Genomic DNA, 6,558 nt, shown 5'->3' on the forward strand with positions numbered 1-6,558 from the left:
TCGCTGATATACATTGGTCACTTCTGCATAATCTCACCATTATCCCGGTCTTTAATATTTGCAGTTTTCTAAGTCATCTCACAAGTTCTTTTGTAACATGGCACCAGGTAGAAATTTATTCTATTTTAGAATATGTCCTTAGTTACTAATAATAGGATGGGATCAGGTGAGTTTATTTATTTATTATTTTTTATTAAAAAAAAATTTTATGTTTATTCATTTTTGAAAGACAGAGAGAGACAGAGCATGAGCAGGGGTGGGGCGGAGAGAGCAGGGGGACACAGAATCTGAAGCAGGCTCCAGGCTCTGAGCTGTCAGCATAGAGCCCGACACGGGGCTCGAACTCAGGAACCGTGAGATCATGACCTGAGCTGAAGTCGGACGCTCAACCGACTGAGCCACCCGGGCGCCCCTGAGGTCAGGTGAGTTTAAACAGATAAGGGATTTAGTAATGGATATGAAGTAAATTATAGAATTATAGAGAAAATAGATTAAAAAGCTTGCGTTTAAGCTTTCACAAATAATGCCCCAACGCAGGTCATATGCAGCATGTTGACATTACCACCATCTGCTGTGGCTGGACATAAAATGCCAGAAAATTATCTCTGTTGCAATTGTTCCCATGCTATATATGCCACCAGTTCTCCATTAGGAAACTTACCTTGGATTACCACCACCAAAGGCCAGTTCTACATAGAGCCTTTCTCTCCATGTTGTTCATATTCAAATGAGAAGATTGGTGTAACATATCTACACACTTGCTGTGAAGGGCGCTGGGAAATGTAATTGAACAAGTGATTCTCCAAGGGAAAACGGACGAGGTGTTTAAATCATTGTCCTCTCCTTTAATTTATCTAACACATTTTTATTTGTTTGCTTGCTTTTTGTTTTTAGCTAGAAAAGCTCAATCGAGCTTCACAAAGTCTTCTTTTGTTTATTTCATGTGCATCTACTCTGTTGTCATCAACACTGTCATGGTCATTATTCATGCAGGTGTTCATGTCTCCTCCAGCAGAAAGAAACTAGATTTGTGTTCCGATTGCTGAAATGAATTCTCTTCATTATGGCTTCTGAAGCGCTTCAGACAATCAATTACCGTTTTGTCATTATTATTACCATTATTCGGTTTCTCTGAGTTCATAACTGAATCCTAAAATATTGTTAATGATGTGAATCTCACTGTCAGCGAAAGATAAAGTCACAAGTCTGTGCTCATAGACTTGTCCTCTCCCACCATAAAGGACAGGGTAATTCAGCCTTCATGTTTACTTCTTGGAGGAGAATGGGCAACTCAAGTGGGATCAATCTTGACCTTGGCTCAGGTTCAACAGATCAACAGTGATTGACAACCTAGTTCTGGGAGCAGGGTCAGGTCCTCGCCCCCCTGCTCTGATCCTATTGTGTTGATTCCCCTTGGGGAACCCATTGGGAAGCAGATCTTTACCAATTGCATCAGCAGGGGCATCCACACAACCACTCACCCTTTCCGAGGCTTCCAAATCCTGGAGCTTTTGTGACCTGATTTAGACAAAGTCCCCTGGAGATGGTTCATGAAAGTGTTGGTCCTCCTTCTAGAAATGTCTCCTAGTCCTATTGTCAGTTCCCTTGAAGCTTTGTATATATTTTTTTGTACATAGTATATAAAAAAACACATATTTTTACAAAAAAAACACTTCTAAAACTCTATCTTGAAAATATTACAGTACTATGTAAAAATTTAAGTGTAAGTATATTGAGGTTTTCTTAATTAAAGATATTGGAAATAATCTGTACATAAAGAATGGCAATTATTTGAGGAAAGTTAGATATAACCCTGTTGGCTCAGTTTAAAATCACATTCAAGGAAAATATCTTGAGTTTTTGTAGAAATGATATGCTATAGCCTTAACCATACAATCAGAATGAAAAACGGTATGCACACTATCTTTGAAGAGAGATGCACCATAAGTTTTCCTGACTTGAAATGCTTTTTCTTTGTTTTCTTTGACACCCTGTCTCCTGACTTCCCTTCCAAATTTAGGCCTCCTATTTCTTTCTTCTCCTTCTGAGTGCTCCCTCTCTTACCTGATCTTGAAGTGTTGGTTGTCTGTGGGGCTCAGCCCTTCTCCCCCTACACATGCTCCCAAAGGAAGACACATAATATCACACGCTCTCTTTCTGAGAAGGGGAAACTTCCACAAATCTCTTTTTAAACAGTTAGTCTTCAGTTAAAGGGAAACAACGAGCTGAATCATTTGGACCTTGTGGCAGTTAGGGTAACCTCGAGGAAGCCGACCACCATGAGTGACACAGAATAGAAGGTTTGTCATAACATTTCACCATTATGCAGTGGTAGAGTCAGTGCAGATGGTCAAGAAGACGCCTCTGCTTGTGGCGATGGGCTTGAAGTTGGGGTAGGCCTCAGGGCCAGCAGTCAGGGAGAAAAGGTAGGTGCAGAGACCAGCGAGTGAGCACCAGTTGGAAACTGGGGAGAGAAACAGAGTCTATCTGCCTTTTCATTTGCAGAATCAGTCATGTGTAAGGCCTGTAGTGCTAGCTGTTCAGGGTCATAGAAAAGCTAAAATAGGAGACCCAGGGCAGGTGCAGTTTCTGCAAGGAGAACCATTGGATAGGTCTGGTGCTCTCCCCTGATTTTTAGAGCTCACACGAAATGACTCTTCCCCTTTTTTTCTGCCCTGAAAGCCTCCTCCACATTTCTAATCAGGGCCAAAACCCTAAGCTGGAATCATGCAGGTGACGAGTTCTGAGAAACGTAGTCCAGCCTAGCTCAGTTCACACAATACAGAGCCACCACTGTCTTCTGACATCATATGATACTGGGATATAAATTGTATATAGAAAGGAAAGTACAGGAAAGGAAATTGTATATAGAAAGGAAAGCTTTCTATAAATTGCATATAGAAAGGAAAGTATAAAGAAATAGACTGTTTTCAAACCAGGAAGCTAAACAATGAATTCATTTACTGACTGAACAGGGAAAGATAAACTAAGATTAAAGATGACTGGGCTCTGTTTTTTGTCATCGGCGACAGTTTTCCGTGTTGCGCTCCTTGATACTGTGTACAGAGATAAGGAGGATTGGCTTGTCAAACTGTGGGACTCAAAGCCTGTGTTTCTCCTTTGAAAATGAAACCCAGGATCTTTGTTGGTAAGAATGTCAAAGTTGGAAAGTGTGCTTTCAATATTTGGAGCCAGTCTTAAAACACAGCTCATGTGCGAGTAGTGATCACTCATAAATTGTACAGATTGGCATCACTTTGTTCTCGCTGGACTCCCAGGAAACTCGTTATTCTATTTCTTCTTCCTGTCCCTTATTGTATGGTGCTTAGGAATTCAGACTCTGGTGTTAGACTGCCTGTGCTAGAATCCTGGCTTTGCCACATAAGTATGTGGCATGTGACCATGACCTTGAGCAATTTTCTATGACCTAAGTTCCTAACATGTAAAATCATCGTAGGAATTGCATTTGTGCTGTTGGGTTGCTGTGAGGATGGAATGAGTTAAAGATGTAAAGCAGCAGAAGAAAGAGACCCTGGTATACAGAACGTCCTCACTGAGTGGTAACTTTTATTTTAACTCTCGAACTTGAACTGAACCCTCTCTGCCACTCACTGTTCGAGCTTGGCAGAGCATCCAGGGCCTGGCAGAGCTGTTAAACTTACTGTCTCTGCCTTCCAGTACATTTTTAGCAACACTGAATTAAATACAAGTGCTTCGGACAGCTCTGGACCAATTTGTAGTTGTGTGTATCTTTGACATTAGGCAACCTTGTCCAATCTTATGGTTTAATTACTATAAACATTCTGAAAATTCCCTAATGTGTTTTTCCATTTTGAACTCTGGACTGAAAATGTTCCCAAATGTTTTCATCTGGAAGCTCTCGGCAGCACCTCGAACGCAGTATTTCCAAAATAAAAGTCACAACTGGCACCACCACGACCATATAATATCTTTTTCATATTATATATATATATATACATTACATATATATATATATATATATATATATATATATATATATAATTTATTTTGAGATAGAGGGAGAGAGTGGGAGCAGACTAGGGGCAGAGAGAGATTGAGAATCTCCACACTGTCATCACAGAACCCAATGTAGGGCTTGAACTGACAAACTGTGAGATCATGACCTGAGCCAAAGTCAGAAACTTAACCAACTGAGCCACCCAAGCACCCTAATATCTTTTTCCAGTTCAGTAAATAACATGACCCAGTTGCTTATTCGAGATACCCGGATGCATGCAATTGCTTGCTTTGCACCAGCTATCTTGTCCTTGCTTCTCTGTTTATTTTGATGAGCCCTATGCTCTTCTGCATTTTCAACAATGCATCTTTACTGGCTCCTTAAAGTCATCAGTAAAATATTCTGTATTTTCCCCCTCCAAAATACAATTTGCTCTAAAGCTTCTTTCACTTAACTTCACATCTGTTTATCCTGTGGTAGTTTGAGTTGTGGGAATTCCTTTCTACATCCAGTTTCTTGTTCCTAGTTTCCTTTCATGATTAATCAAAAATTAAGTATGTTTCTTGTTTCCTTGAAACTACTAACATAGTTCATTCCAGGGTCAACAATGAACTACCAGTATTTAATATCAAGGGACAATTTTTCAGCCCCTTCTAAATTCGTCTTACCAGGAGGTGAGATTCCTGACTGTATCCTCCTTTTTGAAAAGTACCCTGTCTTTGTTTTTCTGACTCTACACTCTACTAGTTGTCCCTATCTCTCTGTTTACCTGCCTTCCTTCCTTCCTTCCTTCCTGCTTTCTTTCTTTCTTGCCTCCATTTCAGGCTTTTCTTTATTCTACTTACAGATGAATATTTCTCAAAGTGCTCTCCCAGGTCCTGTTCTCAGTCTGTAAAAATCCACAGTCTATCTCATTTATTCCTGTGTATTCTGTATTTATATATATGCTGACAAATCATAAGTCTATATCTAAGACATACAGAATTTCCTGAGTTTAAACCCGCAGTCCCGTTGCACCTTCCATGTCTCTATTAGGATACCTCCTTCATGTTTCACATTCAACAGGTCCCAGATGAGGCTTGTCATCCCTTCTTGCCTTCTGTATTTGCTTGTTGCCCAATGTTTCCCATTACAGAGGAAGGTCCGATCACTTTCCTCCTTCTCTCCCTTCTTCCATAGCTCAAAGATAACTGAGTTCTGCCATCATACCAATTCAATATTTCTCAAACCTGTTTTTTTTCCTTCTTTTTGTATCTGTATCTGCAAGTCAAGTTAGTCCTATCATCATCATCCTCTTATTTACGGCAAAATCTTCATCTTTGGAGTTTTACCTCTGGTCTTTCTCATACCCACTGATAATCTATACAGTATTCAAAGTGATCCTTCTTAACTGAAAATTTTAACATTGCAACTCCTTTCTTAAAACTTTCAGCTCCTTTTATCCTTATCTTCAGGTTAAAAAAATCATACTCACTGAATTGGTTTGCAATTATTATTATTATTATTATTATTTATTATTATTTTAAACTGAGGGGGCACCTGGGTGGCTCACTCATTTGTGTCTGACTCTTGATTTTGGCTCAAGTCATGATCTCATGCTTCATGAGCTCATGCCCTGGGTCAGGATCTTTGCTGACAGCATGGATCCTGCTTGGGATTCTCTTTCTCCCTCTCTCGCTGCCCCTGCCCCACTCACACTCTCTGTCTCTCTCAAAATAAATAAATAAACATTAATAAAAAATAAACCAAGGAGTTCCCTACTCATTTATTACAACTTCATATTGTAATATCCCCACCTAATATTATTCTATTCTATCCTGAAATGCTTTCACTTGTGTGAGCTCGCCATTACCATCGCCAATCCAGGGAAGGCTCATTCCCACGTTTTCGTCTGGTTTACGGCTGGTGGTCTTTCCACCTAACAGTTGCAGTGGATGGTTTTCCATGGATCTCTAGAAATGTCTGTCTCTGTACTAATTCTTACAATGAATCTTGAACTTTCCCTCACATAGCACAAAGCAAACTTTAATGTTAGTTCTGTTTGACCATTGGTTTTTACCCAGCAATTCTAAGAATGAGGAAGGGGCAAATCACCTGTGTTTCATCCTATCAATCTCCACTGCCAAGCCCAGAACGGGTATTTGGTAGTGACGTAAGTATTGATAGGTTAATTAATAAATGACTACTTTATTTCCTACTGTCTGACTGTCATCCACTTTTTTTTTTTTTAACTTGGTGACTTTACAGGCTAAACGATCTATTAAGAATATTATAAAGTAGAGTCATTAAAACTTCTCTGGTCCTTCATTTTAATGGAACAGTTGTGGAATCCCTCAATAAAACATGATTTTAATTATTGTTAGGAGTTACATAATACTTATTAAGGTAGTGAGCCTTTGTTTACTTTTAGTGTACTAAGAGGTTTTAAAAATCATGAGTCAATTTTGAGCTTCATCAAATAGCTTCTCTAAAGTAATAACACGTAAGGGGTGCCTGGGTGGTTGGGCGTCCAACGTCTGCTCAGGTCATGATCTCGCGGTCCATGAGTTCGAGCCCCACATCAGGCTCTGGGCTGACAG

Source organism: Neofelis nebulosa, chromosome 4 (genome assembly GCF_028018385.1).
Source record: "Neofelis nebulosa isolate mNeoNeb1 chromosome 4, mNeoNeb1.pri, whole genome shotgun sequence".
Classification (NCBI taxonomy): Eukaryota; Metazoa; Chordata; class Mammalia; order Carnivora; family Felidae; genus Neofelis; species Neofelis nebulosa.